The sequence below is a fragment of the Callithrix jacchus genome, chromosome X (assembly GCF_049354715.1).
Source record: "Callithrix jacchus isolate 240 chromosome X, calJac240_pri, whole genome shotgun sequence".
Classification (NCBI taxonomy): Eukaryota; Metazoa; Chordata; class Mammalia; order Primates; family Cebidae; genus Callithrix; species Callithrix jacchus.
Genome location: NC_133524.1, coordinates 71,532,865 through 71,552,817, shown reverse-complemented (window position 1 = coordinate 71,552,817; position 19,953 = coordinate 71,532,865). Strand labels below are relative to the sequence as shown.

General features: G+C 37.9%; 2 pseudogenes across 2 annotated transcripts in view; one reads left to right on the top strand and one right to left on the bottom strand.

Annotated features, from left to right (window-relative positions):
- The window catches only part of LOC100403415 (ATP-dependent RNA helicase DDX18 pseudogene), a 365,505-nt pseudogene extending 356,807 nt beyond the window's left edge, over positions 1 to 8,698 (top strand). Inside the window, exon 5 of the transcript XR_013531807.1 lies at positions 1 to 8,698. This exon is cut by the window's left edge and continues 94,687 nt beyond it. The product of XR_013531807.1 is annotated as an ATP-dependent RNA helicase DDX18 pseudogene (transcript).
- LOC144576549 (proteasome subunit beta type-5 pseudogene) overlaps positions 1 to 19,953 on the bottom strand; it is a 165,800-nt pseudogene that overhangs the window by 58,986 nt on the left and 86,861 nt on the right. Inside the window, exon 3 of the transcript XR_013531811.1 lies at positions 1 to 19,953. This exon is cut by the window's left edge and continues 58,986 nt beyond it. The product of XR_013531811.1 is annotated as a proteasome subunit beta type-5 pseudogene (transcript).

The following is a 19,953-nucleotide window of genomic DNA, read 5'->3' as shown; positions in this document are numbered from 1 at the left end:
GAAACGGGAGTCCTTATTCTCTCACCTACTAGAAAACTAGCCATGCAAACTTTTGGTGTTCTTAAGGAGCTAATGACTCACCACGTGCATACCTATGGGTTGATAATGGGTGGCAGTAACAGATCTGCGGAAGCACAGAAACTTGCTAATGGAATCAACATCATTGTGGCCACACCAGGCTGTCTGCTGGATCATATGCAGAATACCCCAGGGTTTATGTATAAGAACCTGCAGTGTCTGGTTATTGATGAAGCTGATCGTATCTTGGATGTTGGGTTTGAAGGGGAATTAAAGCAAATTATTAAACTTTTGCCAACACGTAGACAGACTACGCTCTTTTCAGCCACCCAAATTCAAAAAGTTGAAGACCTGGCAAGGATTTCTCTGAAAAAGAAGCCATTGTATGTTGGTGTTGATGATGATAAAGCTAATGCAACAGTGGATGGTCTTGAACAGGGATATGTTGTTGGTCCTACTGAAAAGAGATTCCCTCTGCTTTTTACATTCCTTAAGAAGAACCGAAAGAAGAAATTTGTGGTCTTCTTTTCATCTTCTATGTCCGTGAAATACCACTATGAGTTGCTGAATTACATTGATTTGCCCATCTTGGCCATTCATGGAAAGCAAAAGCAAAACAAGCGTACAACCACATTCTTCCAGTTCTGCAATGCAGATTCAGGAACACTATTCTGTACAGATGTGGCAGCAAGAGGACTGGACATTCCTGAAGCAGACTGGATTGTTCAGTATGACCCCCCTGATGACCCTAAGGAATATATTCATCGTGTGGGTAGAACAGCCAGAGGCCTAAATGGGAGAGGGCCTGCCTTGCTCATTTTGCGTCCAGAAGAATTGGGTTTTCTTCACTATTTGAAACAATCCAAGGTTCCATTAAGTGAATTTGAGTTTTCCTGGTCTAAAATTTCTGACATTCAGTCCCAGCTTGAGAAATTGATTGAAAAGAACTACTTTCTTCGTAAGTCAGCCCAGGAAGCATATAAGTTGTACATATGCGCCTATGATTCCCATTCTCTGAAGCAGATCTTTAATGTTAATAACTTAAATTTGCCTCAGGTTGCTCTGTCATTTGGTTTCAAGGTGCCTCCCTTTGTTGATTTGAACATCAACAGCAATGAAGGCAAGCAGAAAAAGCGAGGAGGCGGTGGCGGATTTGGCTACCAGAAAACCAAAAAAGTTGAAAAGTCCAAAATCTTTAAACATATTAGCAAGAAATCGCCCGACAGCAGGCAGTTCTCTCACTGAGGACATGCCTTTCTTTCATCTTGAATAACTTTGTCCTAAAGTGAATTTTTTTTACCCCTTGATTTAACAGAATTTTTGTAGCCTTTAGAATTTGGACTTCGTAACAAGAGTATAAATTGACTTGGGTTGCAAGCACTGAGCACTGTTACTTCTATCAAGTCTCTCTTTTATTTTTGAGATACAAAACAGGCTTTGTTTTCTTGGTTGCCCAAGGGCAGAGCAAAGAATATATGGTCTTTCTTATGATTATATAATATTTTAATTTTAAATATCCCTCCCTCAGACAAATGTATGTTACTGTTTTAATATAATTCTTTTTGTACCTCTCCTTCTTGTTTGGTGAAGATTTCTGTGGCATGGATTGCTGTTCTTACTGCTGTAAAGGTGACCTAGTATACTGGGCAGCTGGTGGTAATGCAGAGAAAGAGTCTCAGGTTATTTTTTGTTTTTAGTTATTTCTTGGACCTTGACAATATCTCATGACTCCTCCTGAAAATGCTGCAGCATAAAAGAGCAAAGAGCTCAGAAGCACTTTAGGATTAGGGTGCCATTGCTTTTATAGATTCTTGATTTCAAAGCAATGAGTTTTTCTCGGGTGTTTCGGTTTTTTTGGAGCGAAAGCTATGGGTTGTAATTTCAATAAAGTGTCAGTAGCAGTCATAACATTCGATGGGAAGGGGGTAGGAAGAGGGTGAAATTGAGATGCTTAAGCCTTATTTACATCAATAGAGGTGTAATATACTGCATTTCTTCATTTGGTAACAGCAAAGACTAAAAATGCACAAAGAATGGTGATGCTCCTCAATCAGATTTGTTTAATTCAAGGTGGTTTGGATTTTGGTAAGCCTTTTTACTCTTTAGAGTACTTAGAAGACAGGGGCAACTTCCTTGGACTTAGAGCCAAGCTATCAAACAGTGCCCAGCACAGGTTAATGTAAGCTTCTTTCTGAGAAAAATTACCTCTTCCAGGCCGTGAAACAAAAAATACATTTTCTATGAAGATTGACAAAAAACAAAGTTAGAAAAAAAAAAAAAAACCAAAGTCAGTGATTTAGTCAGATGGGTTTTTTGTTATAGGAGCATTTGATTTCTAGTGTTTTGTATAGTGTATAACTACAAAACAGTACATTATGTAGCAATTCAAAACCAAAGTTGCTAGCATCATTTGGCTGTTGTGCCAGTTAATCATAGGATCCCATTAAATGTAAGAAGTGCTAACATCTAATGTAGAGGAAACTGTTTGTTAAAGAACATTCCAGTAGGAAAAGAAAAGAACAATCTTCTATTTCTGGGCTTGGCTGTCATCAGCCTGGTCAGACCTGTCCTAGGCTTCCAACCTTGACTGCTGGGCTCCTGGACTGGCTTCTTGGATTCCTATTTCCTATTTCCTAACTCCCTCCAGGATCATGTTTTCCTTCCCCCCCCACCAGAAATAATGTTTTTTAAAAGACAAAAACAAAGGGAAGAATATTTAATTACTGAGCAGAAATAAATACTACTGATATTTTGTACATAATCTAATTTTTATATGCATGTTTGTGCTTTTTAATTTTTTTTATCAAAAATGAAGTCATCTACATACTGCTTGTAACCAGCTTGTTTCATAACATGGTATTTTCCTGTGTCATTAAATAATTACCTCATATTGAAAAAAAATATATATGTCATCATACTCCTAGACTGTAAACTCTTCACTACCAGATGTATCAGAGCTCCTTTATAATTTTTTTTGTTTTGTTGCAGTTTTTAGGACCGTTTAAATTTTCCTCGACCTCTGGACATTTGATTGTTACATTCCTTGACATACTCTTATTTTAGTTGAATCTGCTTGTTTCTGTTTTACTTGTACTGTCTTGTACCTGGGTAATCACATCTAGATATACACATATATATGTCAGCTCACTGTAACTTCTACCTCACAAGTTCAAGTGATTCTAGTGCCTCAGTCTCCCAAGTAGCTGGGACTACAGGTATAAGCTACCATGCCCAGCTAATTTTTATACTTTTAGTAAGAGATGGGGATTTCACTATGTTGGCCAGACTGGTCTCGAACTCCCAACTTCAGGTGATCTACCCACCGCAGTCTCCCAAAGTGCTGGGATTACAGGTGTGAGCCACCATGCCCAGCCTTTTTCTCTAAACTTTCACCTCCAAACTCTCTCTAAGAATGGTAAGCCTGACATTTCAAGATTATTTTCTTCACCTTGTAGGCATGCTTCATTCTTTTTGCTTTTTTCTCACTGTGTATTTTCATATAGCCTGTCTTTAACAATACTGATTCTTCTTTTGCTTGATCATTTCTGCTATTGAGACCTTATGGTGCATTTCTCCATTCAGTCACGGTTTCTCAGTTCCACTATTTAAGTTTGTTTCATCTATTATTTCAGTATTTGTTAAATTTCTTTAATAAACTCCTAAATTGCTTTCCTGCAATATCATGGTGTTTGGTATTATCCCAAAATGTTTCTCTTGAATTATTAACCTGACATCACCATCTTATTAGGGTCAGTCAGTGGCTACTTGTTCTGTATATCTGAGAAGGTCATGGTTCATAGTAATTTTGAATTTCCTGTATGAGAGGCAACTTAGCTACATCCCTCCAAAACTAGATCCAATAGTCCTTAAAGACGTCACGTCTCCTGGATGGGTGTTGTGCTTGAGGAAGTTCTTCAGTGGTCCAGGCATTTAAGAGTTAGGTATTTATAGAATCTTGCCTGTGGTTCCATAAAACAGTAAGTGGTAATTTTCTCTTTTAAAGTGGCTTGAATCCTACAGGTAAAGCACAAGCAGGCAGGGTAATCAGAAGCCACTCTGTTATTCTGGAAGCTGCAGAGAAAGGGAACCCAGAAACCTGGTATGCCAGTAAAAAGGGACACAATAGGAGAAATTGGTTAATTCATCAAGGCTTTGCCTGAAATGGCATGCTTCCCTTAAGGAATCAAAGTTGATTTGTACAGCCAATTAAAGCCTGTTGGGGAATCTGGCTTCATACCTTGTCCCCACAGAGCCCCCGTACAAGGTTCCTAACCTGTGACCCTGCACTTGATGGATCAGCTGCCACCACCCAGATCAATAAACTGACTCATCCGATCTTGTGGCCCCCCGCATCCAGGAACTGACTGGACACAAGAAGACAGCTCTCCCTATGATTTCATCTCTGATCAATCAGCACTCATGGCTCACTGACTTCCACCGACACATCAAGCTACCCTTAAAAAATCTGCTTCCCAAATGCTTGGAGAGACTGATTTCAATAATAATAAAACTCTGGAGACACACACAGACACACACACACGCACATACACACACACACGAGTTAGGTATTTATTCCAGTCTTTGCAGTCTATACTACTTTGCAGCTGCTCTTCACAGGGCGTTTAAAAAATTAAATGTGATTGTGTTGTTTCATCTAATAATGTAATCATTGCAGTCATTTCATCACTAGAGGGCGACCTAGGACCAGGAACACAGGCACACTTGAAGACTCCCACATACACAGCACTGGTGGACGTGAGAAATACAAGGATACAACTTCCTGGATTACTAGGCTTATACCCTCACTGTCTCATATTTTGTTCCCCCAATTGGAATAAGCCTCTGTGCACTCAGTTGCCAAGACTTGAGGAAGGGTTACTAAAATTCCTTATTACTGTATTGCAGTTTCTCTCATATTAGGTTGCTTGCACTTTGCTTTATATATTTTGATGTTCTGCTGCAGGGTGCATACATATTTACGATTTTTATAACGTCTTCCTGAATTGATCCTTCACAAGTATTATGTAGTAATATTTTTGTCTTTTTCACTTAATAGGTATTAAGTGAAAACTTTGGTATCTAAGTACAGCTCCTGTAGCTATTTATTGGTTTCCATTTCTATCAAACACCTTTTTGCATCTCTTCACTTTTAGTCAATGTGTATCTATATAAGTTAATTTTTTTACATGCAGCATATAGTTGGGTCTTGATTTTTTTAAAATATCCATTGAGCCACTCTCTTTTATTTCTTTTGAGGGTGGGGGTCCTAGAACAATATTACTGATAGGTAAGAAATCACTATTGACGTTTTGTTTGGTACTTTTTTGTCGTTTTATCAATTATTTTTCCTTCCTTCTCCCACGTGGCTAAGTGATTTTCTTTGGTAGTATCTCATAAAAAGTATTTTGAAACAGATGATAATTTTCAGCATAAGAAATATAAACAGCCAATCAATTTTATACTTTAACTCAACCCCCCCACATTTTAACTTTCTCATGTCTATTTTTATATTGGCTATATTTTATGATGCTGCTATACTTTTCATAAACTTGCACCTTACTCTTATGAATATGAGAAGCTTACATATTCTTATAAGTATTAATTTCTTCTGAATTTGCCTATGTATTTGCATTGGCCACTGAGTTTTGTAACATCAAACTTTTTCTCTTTGGACATTAGCATAACTTTTTCATCATAAAGAAGTTTTCATTTCTTCAATGATGAGTCTAATGAATTCTCACCATGTTTTCTTCCTTTCTGTAAACGATGTTATCTCTTAATATTCCAAGGAAATCTTGTGTGGATACAGTATTGTTGGTTAATTTTTTTCCTTTAGTATTTTATGTCATTTTACCCTCCCCCCTTGCCCCGATAGATATACAATTTCTGATCAGAAGTCTGTTAACAAACAAATTGAAAGTACATGTTACTTGCTTTTCTCTTGCTGTTTTCAATGTCCTTTTTCTTTGTAGTATGTTTTTGAGATTACATATAAGCCTTGGGGTATTCTTATTTAAACTGAATCTATTTGGTCTTCAACATTGTTGTACCTGAATATTTGTACCTTTCACTGCATTTGGAATATATTCTGTTATTTCATTGAATAAGCTTTCCTGCCCTTGCTATAACAAAACTACTACTTGAACACCAATGATGACTTAATTTGCCGTTTGGACGTTATTCTCTATATCCTGTAGATATTCTCTAGACCTTTTCATTCCATTTCTTTAATCTCTACAGATTCCCCAATACCCTATATTTAAGATCACTATTTTTCTATTCTTGATCCATTCTGCTAGACAGCCTCTAATAAATTTTTCAATTCAAACAATTACTTCTCATTTGCAATACTTATTTGGTATATTTTATTATTTCAATCACTTCATCAAGTTTCTAATAAATTCTTGGATTTTTTTTTCATTATACTGGGTTCTACTACATTTCCTTAAAATTGCATTTATAAATTCTTGATTTTTGAGCTCAAACATTACCATATCATTATGGTTGGCAACTGGTTCCATGCTTTCTCTGTTCATGGTGGTCACGGTCCATGGCTTGCGGCTGTTTCTTGTAGACATATGCCTATAGTTTCACACTGAATCATTATGTACTTATTCCAGTCTCAGTGGTCTAGCTTCCTTTGGTCCTCCTAGAGTATGTTTTCTTAGATATTACTTGCAGTTTTTGAGACTACTTAATCTGTTAGTGCTGCCTATTTTAGATTTGACTCAGCTCTCACAAACATTTTGAGCATTGCCCATACCACATAGGGGTACCAAAATCAATCCTTTGGCTGTACAGGAAGGTTGGATAGGCATTTGTGCAAAGAAATATGAACTCTACCTATTGCATTATAGTACTGCTGAACAGCCACTCTGACTTAAAATCTATGTTGTCTGATGTAAAGTCAATTATTTTTCAGGCTAGAGTTGTGAATCTCAACTGGCCCAACTGTCTTTCACTGCCATCATGGGATTTTCTCCCTACAAGCGCACACAATACTTCCTGTTTGTTAAGCTATTAACAGTTTTTCAACAAGAGAAGCCAAGATGGTGAAGAAGCTGTCTGCGAAAATCTCACATTTATCCCATGTTGAATTGATGAATGTGGAGAAATTTTTCCACACATGATGGCAGGCAGATAAGACTGTCAAAAATACAGAACAAACCCTTTATCTGGTCCACGTTTTTCACTTCTCTGTAGTCTCAGGAAATGTCTCAGCTTCAGATTTCAGTTCTGGAAAATTACTTGTGATAATATGGGTGCTGAATATATTACTGATGTTCTATGAGGGTAAGTAAAACCAGAGTATTTTTACTTTGAGATTTTGGTGAAGCACTCTATTCCTGATTTCACAAATATGCCGAAATTAATTGTTGTAGTTATTAATAGTTTATAGATGGACATGATGGCAGGTGCCAATAATACCATCAAATCAGAAGGCTGAAGAGGGAAAAGTGCTTGAACCCAAAAGTTTTACACCAGCCTGGGCAACATAGCAACAGCCACCTAATTGAAAAAGTTTTGTGTATTAACCTAAACAATGAAGATATACATTATTTGTATGCCACCATTAAAGTACATCAGTATTGTGAATTTGAGTTTTTACTTACCTTTTACCAGTGAGTTTTATACATTCCTGATTTTGTATTATGCATGAGCTTTTTCTTTCAACTTGAAGAATTCCTTCTAACATTTCGTTTTAATGAATAACAAGAAAAGAGAGGTGAAGTCTTCAATAATATTTGTGGACCCATTTCTATTTTCAGCTTATTTTCTAGATATATTAAAATTGCTTAGTTCCATCCAAATATTGGAATTTAGGAATTATCCCAGATAATTTTCCCTGTCATTTATGTTTCTGTTTCATCCATCCATTGGTAAGTGTTCACATTACTTATCATTTTTCTTATTCTTCCGTATAAGCTGTTACTCTCCTGTATTAAAACCATTTTTCTAGGTGCTTACATATTATGTTAAAATAAAGACTCACAAAATGCTGCAAATACAGTACTGTTTACACATACCACTTACCTAAATTCCCCAATGGTGACATTTTTCCATTAATATAGTACAATATCACAAGCAGCACCTTGACATTGGTAAAATGTGCATATTTACATATTTTATCACATATACATATTTTTTTAACCACTGCATGACTCAGAATACAGAACTCATCAGTCATTAAAAATGGATCACATCCACTAGTCTTATAATCCACATACAATCTCAACTTCCACCATCCCTAACAGATGAAAACAATATTCTGTAACTATTAATTTTATCATGTAAAGATACCTGAAAATAAGCATTATGTTAGAACTAGAAATTTGTTTTTCCTTCGGAATTGAGAATCATCTAAGGCTTATTGTACAGTAATAGTTTATTCCTTTTAATTTTTCAGTTGCACTATATAATATGGAAGTAACAGACGTATTTAACTGTTTACCTGGTGAATAGTTGTTTCCAGGTTCTATTACAAATGAAATTTCTGTGACCACTCAAGTACAGGTTTGCACAAAACATAAATTTTGATTTCTATAAAATTGCCCAGGACAGTAATTGCTCAGCCTAACTACATGTTTGTTTAGCTTTAAAAGAAATTGCCAAATAATTTTCCAATGTGGTATACAGTTTTATATTCCCATCAGCAATAAAGATTTAATTTTTTTCTACATTATTCCCAGCCTTTGAAATCATTATGTTTTAACTATTTCACCTATCAAAATAAATCTGCTATAGGCCTGGTAAGGTGGCTCACCCGTGTAATCCCAGAAATTTGGGAGGCCAAGGAGGGTGGATCACCTGAGGTCAGGAGTTCGGGACAAGCTAAGCCAACATGGTGAAACCCCGTCTCTACTAAAAATAACAATAATTTACTGGGTGGGGTGGCAGTCAGCTGTAATCCTAGCTACTTGGGAGGCTGAGGCAGGAGAATCGCTTGAACCAGGGAAGCTGAGGTTGTAGTGAGCCAAGATTGCACCACTGCCCTCCACCCTGGGTGACAGAGTGATTCCATCTCAAAACAAAACGAAACAAAAAAAACTCTGCTGTAATGTCCCATCATAGAATTAATTTCCATCATGTTCTTACTGAAGTTTCTGTATCTTCCATAAAACGATCTTTTACATTTGCTCATTTTCCAATTTAAAGATTTGGATTTTTAATATTGTCTATGGAGAATTATGTAAATATTCTAGCGATAACTCCAGTGTTGAATATGAGATTTGCAAACGTTTTCCATGTAGTTTGTATTTTCATACTATTTATGGTTACTATGCAAAGCAAAAGAAATAAGCTTTGATGTCCTTCCCTTTTTCAATTGATTTTTATTAATAAACTGTCCTTTTCATACTTGTCTTTTTCTTTCTATTTGCCTGAATACTGCTGATAATTGTTTTTAAGTATATATTTTAATTATACTTTAAGTTCTGGGGTATACGTGCAGATCTTGCAGGATTGTTACATAGGTATACACATATCATGGTGGTTTGCTGCTTCCATACCACAATCACCTACATTAGGTATTTCTCCCAATGTTTTCCCCCCAAATCTCCCCACACCTGCTATCTCTCCCCTAGCCCCCCATCCCCCAACAGACCCTAGTGTGTGCTGTTCCCCTCCCAGTGTCCATGCATTCTCATTGTTCAAAACCCACTTATGAGTGAGAACATTCAGTGTTTGGTTTTCTGTTCTTGTATTACTTTGCTGAGAATGATGGTTTTCAGATTCATCCACGTCCCTGCAAAGGACACAAACTAATCATTTTTTATGGCTGCATAGTATTCCATGGTGTATATGTGCTGCATTTTCTTTATCCAGTCAATATTGATGGACATTTGGGTCAGTTCCAGGTCTTTGCTATTGTAAACAGTGCCACAACAAACATACGTGTGCATGTGTCTTTATAATAGAATGATTTATAATCGTTTGAGTATAAAACCATTTACAGGATTGTTGGGTCAAATGGTATTATTTCTAGATACATGAGAAATTGCCATACTGCCTTCCAAAATAGTTGGACTAATTTACACTCGCACCAAAAGTGTAAAAGCGTTCCTATTTCTCCACATCCTCTCCAGCTCCGCTGTCTCCAGAGTTTTTGATGATCATCATTCTAACTGCCATAACATCTTATCTCAATATGGTTTTGATTTGAATTTCCCTAATGATGAGTGATGATGAGTTTTTGCCCATTCAGTATGATATTGGCTGTGAGTCTGTCGTAAATAGCTTTTATTATTGTGAGATACATTCCACTGATACCTAGTTTATTGAGAGTTTTTAGCACAAAGGGCTGTAGAATTTTGTTGAAGGACTTTTCCACATCTATTGAGATAATCATGTAGTTTTTGTCTTTGGTTTTGTTTAGGTAACGAATTACCTAACAGTTTATAGATTTGCGTATTTGATGATTTTGAATCAGCCTGCATCCTAGGGATGTAGCCTACTTGATTGTGAGGGATACATTTTGATGTGCTGTTGCATTTGGTTTGCCAGTATTTCATTGAAGATTTTTGCATTGATGTGCATCATGCATATTGGCCTGAAATTTTCCTTTTTAGTGTATCTCTACCACATTTTGGTATCAGGATGATGTTGGTATCATTAAATGAGTTAGGGAGGATTCCCTCTTTTTATAATGTTTGGAACAATTTCAGAAGGAAAAATATCAGGCCCTCTTTGTACCTCTGGTAGAATCTGGCTGTGAACCAATCTTGATCTGGACTTTCTTTGTTTACCAGGCTATTAATTGCTGCCTCAACTTCAGACCTTGTTTTCAGTCTATTCAAGGATTCAACTTCTTCCTGGTTTAGTCTTGGGAGGGTGTAAGTGTACAGGAATGTATCCATTTCTTCTACTGGTTTATGTGCAGAATTGTTTGCAGTAATCTCTGATGGTAGTTTGTATTTCTGTGGAATCGGTGGTGACATTCCCTTTATCATTTTTTAATGTACCTATTCGATTCTTCTCTTTTCTATTAATCTGTCAAGTGGTCTATTTTGTTGATCTTTTCAAAAAACCAACCTCTGGATTTATTTTTTTGAAGGTGTTTTTGTGTCTCTGTCTCCTTCAGTTCTGCTCTTAGTTATTTCTTGTTTTCTGCTAGCTTTTGAATTTGTTTGATCTTGCTCCTCTAGTTTGTGATGACAGGGTGTCGATTTCAGATCTTAACTCATTCTCATGTGGGCATTTAGTACTATAAATTTCCCTCTAGACACTGCTTCAAATTTGTCCCACGGATTCTGGTACATTGTGTCTTCGTTTTCATTGGTTTTGAAGGACATCTTTATTTCTGCCTTCATTTCATTATTTATCCAGTAGTCATCCAGAAGCAGGTTGTTCAGTTTCCATGTATTGTGCAGTTTTGAGTGAGTTTATTAATCCTGAATTCCAATTTGATTGCACTGTGGTCTGAGAGGCTGTTTGTTATGATTTCTGTTCTTTGGCATTTGCTGAGGAGTGATTTACTTCCAATTATGTTGTCAATTTTAGAGTAAGTGTGATGTAGTGCTGAGCAGAATATATATTCTGTGGATTTGGGGTGGACAGTTCTGTAGATGTCTATTAGGTCCACTTGCTCCAGATATTGTTCAAGTCCTGGATAATACCCTTGTTATTTTCTGTCTTGTCGATCTAACATTGACAGTGGAGTGTTAAAAGCCTCCCACTATTATTGTGTGGGAGTCTAAGCCTCTTTGAAGGTAGTTAAGAACTTGCTTTGTGTATCTGGGTGCTCCTGTATTGGGTGCATAAATATTTAGGATACTTAGCTCTTCTTCTTTCATTGATCCTTTTACCATTATGTAATGCCCTTCTTTGTCTCTTTTGATCTTCACTGGTTTAAAGTCCATTTTGTCAGAGACAAGGATTGCAACCCGTGCTTTCTCTTTATTTTTGCTCTCCATTTGCTTGGTAAATCTTCTTCCATCCCTTTATTTTGAGCTCTGTGTGTCTTGCATGTGAGATGGGTCTCCTAAATACAAGATGGGTCTTGACTTTGTATCCAATTTGCCAGACTGTGTCTTTTGTTTGGGGAATTAAGCCCATTTACACTTAAGCTTAATATTGTTATGTGTGAATTTGATCCTGTCATTTTGATACTAGCTGGTTGTTTTGTCCATTAGTTGATGCAGTTTCTTCATCGTGTCGGTGGTCTTTACAATATGGTATGTTTTTGCATGGAAAGGTGCTGGTTGTTCCTTTCCATGTTTACTGCTTCCTTTAGGAGCTCCTGTAAGGCAGGCCTGGTGGTGACAAAATCTCTCACCAATTGCTTGTCTGTAAATTATTTTATTTCTCCTTTATTTATGAAACTCAGTTTGGCTGGATATGAAATTCTGGGTTGAAAGTTCTTTTCTTTAAGGATGTTGAATACTGGCCCCACTCTCTTCTGGCTTGTCAGGTTTCTGCCCAGAGATCCACTGTGCGTCTGATGGGCTTCCCTCTGTGGGTAACCAACCATTCTCTCTGGCTGCCCTTAGCATTTTTTTTCTTCATTTGAATTCTGGTGAATCTGATAATTATGTGCCTTGGGGTTGCTCTTCTTGAGGAATATCTTTGTGGTGTTCTCTGTATTTCCTGGATTTGAATATTGGCCTGCCTTGCTACATTGGAGATGATCTCCTGGATAATATCCTGAAGAGTGTTTTCCAGCTTGCATTCATTCTACCCATCCTATTCAGGTACACTGATCAAATGTAGATTAGGTCTTTTCACATAATCCCATTATTTCTTGGAGGCTTTGTTCATTTCATTTCACTCTTTATTCTCTAATATTATCTTCTCATTTTATTTCATTGAGTTGATCTTCACTCTCTGATATCCTTTCTTCTGCTTGATCGATACAGCTATTGAAACTTGTATATGCTTCACGAAGTTCTTGTGCTGTGTTTTTCAGCTCCATCAAGTCATTTATGTTCTTCTCTAAGCTGGTTATTCTAGTTAGCATTTCATGTAACCTTTTTACAAGGTTCTTAGTTTATTTCCACTGGGTTAGAACATGTTTCTTTAGCTCAGAGAAGTTTGTTACTACCCACCTTCTGAAGCCTGCTTCTGTAAATTCATCAGACTCATTCTCCATCCAGTTTTGTTCCCTTGCTGGTGAGAAGTTGTGATCTCTGGGAGGAGAAGAAGCGTTCTGGTTTTTGGTGATTTCATTCTTTTTGTGCTAGTTTCTTCTCATCATGGATTTGTCTACCTTTGATATTTGAAGTTGTTGACTTTTGGATGGGGTCTCTGAAGGAACGTTCTGTCTGTTGATGTTGAAGCTATTTCTGTTTTTTAGTTTTCCTTCTAACAGTCAGACCTCTCTGCTACAGGACTGCTGGTGGTTCACTCCAGACCCTGCTTGCCTGGGAATCATCTGAGGGGGCTACAGAACAGCAAGGATTGCTGCCTGTTCTTTCCTCTGGTAGCTGCATTCCAGAAGGGTATCAGTCAGATATCAGCCAGAGCTCTCCTGTAGGAGGTGTATTTTTGGATATATGGGTGTCAGGGAGCCACTTGAGGAGGCAATCTGTCCCTTATTAAAGTTTAAGTGCTGCACTGGCAGCTTCATTGCTCCCTTTAGCATTGCTGGGTAGGGATGTTTAAGTCTGCTGCAGCGGAACTCACAACCACCCCTTTTCCCTGGTGCTCTGTAACAGGAAGGTGGCGTTTTATTTCTAAGTCCTTGACAAGCTGCTGCCTTTTTTCAAAAATGCCCTGCCCCACAAGTAGGGAGTCTAGTCACAGTCTGCCTGCAGAGGCACTGCTGAGCTGCCGTGTGTGGGCTCGGTTCAGCTGTTGTGTGAACTCCTTTGGACTTTTGTTTACATTGGTAAGGTTAAAATTGCCTTGGCAATGGCAGATGCCCTTCACCCCACCAAGATAGGCCACCTTGGGTCAAGTTCAAACTGCTATGCTGGCTGCAAAACTCTCAAGCTAGAGGGCTTCAGTTTGCTGGTCTTTCTGGGGGTGGGACCTGCTGAGCCAGATCACTTGGATTCCTACCTGCACCTCCCCTTATTTCGGGTGAGTGGGAGGCTCTGTCTAGCAGGCATTCCAGGTGCCAGCCAAATGGCCACCTGGATTTGTGCCAAGTACTCAAGATGCCAGCTGAAATGGCTGCTCAGATCTGTGCTGGAATCCTGCAGTGCCTGTCGGCCCCAGAAGAACTCTCCAGGTCTGTGTGTTGTAGTGACCATGGGAGAAATGCAGGATCTGAACTGGAGTGCTGGAGTGGCTGGAAAAGCCCCCAATGGCCTCGGCTGAGTAAGAAGGAGTCCTCCAGCTTGTTGCATTTCCCAGGTAAGGCAGCGCCCCATCGTGCTTCGGTTTGCCCTTTTTGGGCTACACTCACCGTCCAATGAATCCCATTGAGATGAACCTGGTACCTCAGTTGGGAATGCGGAGATCACCCTCCTACATTGTTCTCATGGGGAACTGTGCTTGGCAGCTGTTCCTATTCAACCATCTTGGTGGACTCCCCACAGTGCTTAAGTTTTCTAATCCACAAATATGAGATGCCTTTCCACTTACATATTCCTCAACTCCTGACACATATTTTGTGATATTCACATTTCTTTCTTTCTTTTTTTTAGTAGTCAGTAGTGTAATGTTAAATCCAAGAAAGAAAAACAAATAGTCACCTCTGCAGCAGCTCATTAACCACTGGTAACACATAGAGGTCAATGTACCAGAACTTCAAAAAAGTGTTGATACAATTGAATACCCTTCCACTATAAATAGGATGGAGGATGGGTCACTGTATCCATATTACCAATGAGTCACCCCAAGAAACACAAGCAGCCCCATCCACCCTCTTTCAGGGGGTAGAGCCACTATACTTCTCATGTAGATCAGCTATATTGTCACTGGAGAGTCAGACCCAGTCATCCTCCTGCAGGTGGTAGAGACCGACTGCACCTCCTGAGTAGGCATCTCTGCAGGTGGCTTGGTAGATGGCTCAATGGGCCAGATCATAGAGGGCTGCGCCACTTCCAGGTCATAGGAATAACCCTGATCCATGACCCATTCACATATACAGAGCAAGAACCTACAGAGAGGGTGGCCCCTGAGATCCAGTTCCCTTCACTGTCCACATAGTAGAGGCAAGGTCTTCTCTTATCCCAGCCACAGATCATGTTGCCCATGGACAGCCCCATGCCTTTGTACTGATACACCATGTTGGCAAGCTGCTTTGAGGCAGCTGTACAGAGATGCATTCCTTATGTCGAAGCTCATAGATTCAACATTGCTCAGCCAACAGCTATTCCCAGAAGCTACAATCCACTAAGTCCTCAGCCATGGTGCCTAGTAGGGAGGGATTTATCTCTATAATCTTGTTCACCATCTGGGAGGCAATGTAAGCACGTGCTGTCGCTCTGGAGTTGACAGCACTATGACTCCATGGTGGAACCTGAAGGCCAAGGCGGTTGTTCCATGAAGCATTTCGATTCCTGGCTCCTCTGGGACACCCCAGCCAGTCACAGCCAGGATCAGCCTATCACTGGGACACCCTGGACCCAGATTCAGCAGATCTGCACAACCTTCGAGTCTGAAAAACCCACACTGGTTCACGTATACTGGTCTCTCCAACACACGGGCGGGTGCCATGTCTAGTGTGGGCCGATACTCACATTTCATGCTAAATTTCATTTTATCTCACAGTGTTTTCTCTCAATATTAGTGTAAATAAAAATGTTTCAATGATTTGACTTTTGAATTATTCTTTAATAATGTATAGAAATACAAGTGATTTTTGGATTGTAATCTTAAATCACAAAAACTTGCTGAGTGATCTTGTTATTGGAATCCAACCTTATTGGATCCACTGGGGTTGTATATGTACAAAACCATGTCATCTGCAAAAGGTTTTGCTGCTTCCTATTTTAAAAAGTTTTGTTTCTATATACAATGCAATTGATGTCACAGAACCTCCAGTACACTGTTGAACAGAACTGGCAAGTGTTTTATTCTGTCCTTGTTCCTCAACTTATAGAGAAAGCAGCCTTTTTTTTCTTTTTCTTTTTTTTTTTCTTCGAGTCTCGCTCTGTTGCCCAGGTTGGAGTGCAATGGCTTGATCTCAGCTCACTGCAACCTCCACCTCCCAGGTTCAAGTATTTCTCCTGTCTCTGCTTCCCGAATACCTGGGATTACAAGTGCCTGTCACCACACCCAGCTAATTATTGTATATATATTTTTTTTTAAGTAGAGAAAGAGTTTCACCATGCTGGCTAGGCTGGTCTCAAACTCCCAACCTCAGGTGATCCACCCACCTTGGCCTCCCAAAATGCTGGGAATACAAGTGTGAGCCACCACACCCGGCTCAAAAGCATTCATTAGAACTATGTAAAAGATTAGTTTTGAGGGTTTTCTTTACTTTTTAGAGACAGGGCCTCACTCTGTTTTCACTCTGGAGTACAGTGCCATGATCATACCTCATTGTAACCACAAACCTCAGCCTCCCAAGTAGTAAGTCCTATAGGCATGTGTCACCACATCTGGATTTTTTTTTTTTTAAAGATATAGAGTATCCTTATATTTCCTAGGCTGATCTCAGACTTCTGGCCTCAAGTAATCCTCCTGCTTTGGCTTCCTCAAGTGATGGGATTACAGCCACAGCAGCAGGCTCTAGTTGTGGATTCTGAAAATATGCCCTTTATTAGGTTGTGGTGGTTTACTTTTTTGTTTAACAAATACTTTTCCATCATCTATTTTTCATTTTTTCAAGGGTCACCCAGGCTGGAGTCCAGTGATGCAATGTCTGCTAACTGTAACCTCCACTTCCTAGGTTCAAGTGATTCTTCTGCCTCAGCCTCCCAAGTAGCTGGGATTACCCATGACTGCCACCACACCCAGTATATTTTTAGTAGAGACAGGGTTTCAACATGTTAGCCAGGCTGGCCTCAAACTCCTGACCTCAAGTGATCTGCCTGCCTCAGCCTCCCAAAGAGCTAGGATTACAGGTGTGAGCCACTGTGCCCTGCCCATGGCTATTATAAAATATTTTAATAAACAAACAGTTTCTGGTGAGGTTACAGAGAAAAAAAGCATGTTTATCCACCAATTGTTGGAAGTGCTAGGATTACAGGCGTAAGCCACCACCCCCAGCCCTCCACAATCTATTTAGATGACCACGTTTTGTTCCTTCAGCCTATTGAATGCTGTAGAACACTAATTATTTCCAGCTGATAAAATAATGTTACATTCCAGGGATACATTGTACTGGGTACTGGTGTATATTCCTGTTTATATGTTACTATATTTGCTTTGCAAAATTTACTAAAAATTTTTACAGATCCACTCATAAGCGATATTATCAGTTTTCTTTGCTTATGATGTTTCACTTTGCTTTCTTTTTATTTTTTTTTTCTTTTAACTTTCTGTTGATTCATAGATGTTTCACTTTGGTATCTAGGTAACAATAGCATCAGAGAACCAGTAAAAAATATTACTTGCTCTTCCAGGCTTTTAAAATGTTTTTAACAAATTGGTAATTCTTTTCACATGTTTGGTATAATATACAAAAAAAAAATCCATTTGAACTGGGGATTTACCTGTGTGTCAAGGGCAGGGGTGAGTTTTTAAATTAACAATTTATTGTCTTCACTTTGTTTTTTTCTTGAATGAGTTGTGGCATTGTCTTTCTAGGAATTTGTCTACTCCCACAAAGACATTGTTAAAATACTAATCCCTTATATGGAATAAAGTAATTAGGAACATCAGCTTTGACATTTCTCATTTTAATAAAGTTTTATTTTATGAATAAGTCAACACAGTGTACTTTTCCTAGTACCTAGTACCCTCTCAAAGAATCAATTGTTAGTTGTGCTTCTCAATTATTTTTAATTCTCTATTTCCACACTAACCTTGTTTTATGTCCTTTCTGCTTTGATTTTAATTTGCTCTTCTTTTAGTCTATTTTCTAAAGTTGGAAATTAGGTCAGTAATTTGAAGTACTTCTCATTTCATTAAAATGTTCATAACTATTAATGTCACTGTAAGCATTGCTTTACACATCTCACAGAATTTGGTATGTTGTTTGTTTTCATTCACTTTCCAGCTTTTTTGAAGTTGCTCCTTAGATATTTCTATTTATATTCTATTTCTTTCAAATTTTTGTATTTTATAAACTGCCTACAACAGACGCCTTATAGTTGATTGTTTTTTAAATATCCATTTGATCAATCAGACAGGTTTGGATTGCTTGATCCATCAGTATATACCTGGATTTAAATTTTTAATTATACATTTCAAATTCTAGGTCTATCTTATTTTACAGAATTCCTTCTATACTACTTTTGATAAGTTAATATTTTCTAATGTAATGCATTATTATTAATGATTATTCCCTCTATTTTATGAAAATACTTTCCAGTGGTTGCTATAGGGCTTCTCTTTTTTATAACTGACAACTAATGATTGTATATAATTCAAGGGAATAATGTGATGTTTTTCTACTTATACATAGTGTAACAATTAAGTTAAGCATATTAACATATCCATAACTTCACCTACTTTTGTGGTGACAACTTTAATATCTACTTATAAAAATTTTAAAACATACACTCAGTGACAATGGTCACCATGCTTTGAAACAGATGTCTAAAACTTACTCCTCCTAACAGAAACTTCATATTCTTTGACCAACATCTTCCCTTTCCCCATCTCTCCAACACCCACATCCTGGAAACCATAAGATCACACCTTCTACCTCTTAGCTGTATTTAGATTCCACATACAAACATCATGCAGTATTTGTCTCTCTGTGCCTGTCTTATGCCATTTAGCATAGTACACTACAGAGTCATCCATGTTGTCACAAATGACATTTCCAAAGGCTAAAAAATATTCCAGCATGTATACACAACACACTTCCTTTGTCCATTCATCTGTTATGAAAACTTGAGTCCTTTCAATACACTAGCTTTGCAAATAATTCCAAAATAAGGGAGTGCAAGATCTCTTCAACATACTGCTACAATTCCTTTGGATACATATCTAAATAGAGATTGGTAGATCACATATTTCTACTTTTAGTTTCTTAAGGAACCACCATATAGTTTTCTAAAATGGCTATACTAATTTATATTCCCACTAACAGTGTTGGGGTTTCCTTTTTTCCACATCTTTGCCAGCACCTTTCATCCTTTTTATAGCCACGCTAAAAGGTGTAAGGTAGTATCTTCCAGTTTTGATTTGCAACTCACTAATGATTAGAGATGTTGAACATTTTTTTCATGTATCAATTGGCCACTCATATCTTCCTCAGAAAAATTTAAGTTCAGGTCCTTTTCTGCTTTTTAAAGAAAGTTGTTTTCTTGCTATTGAGTTTGGGTTCCTTATATATTTTGGATATTACCCCTTATCAGACATATGATTTGAAAACGGTTTCAAAAATCCCATGACTTCACTATTAACTGTATCCTTTACAGTGAAGATGCTTTTTAGTTTGATGCAACTCAAGTTGCCTAGCTATGTTTTTGCTGCCCATGCTTTTAAGGATTTATCCAAGAAATCACTGCACAGAACCACATCATAGACCTTTTCCCCTATATTTTCTACTAGTAGTTTTACAGTTTCAAAAGCAACATTTCAGGCTTTAATCCATTTTCAGTTGATTTTTCTATACGCTGATAAAATGGTCTAATTTCAGAAATATAGATATACAGATACTGCAAAACAATTTATTCAAGAGACTATCCTCTCCCAATTCTCTGCGCCACTTTTGTCAAAAATCAATTGGATGAAAATATATGGATTACGTCTGGGCTATCCTGTTCCACCAGTCAGTGACTCTGTTTTTATGCTGGTACCACGGTTTTTTTTAATGACATTGGATTATAAAATCAGGTAGTATGATGCCTCCAGTTGTGTCCTTGTTACCCAAGATTACTTTAATGTCTTTTGTAGTTCCATACAACTTTTAGAATTTTTTTCATATTT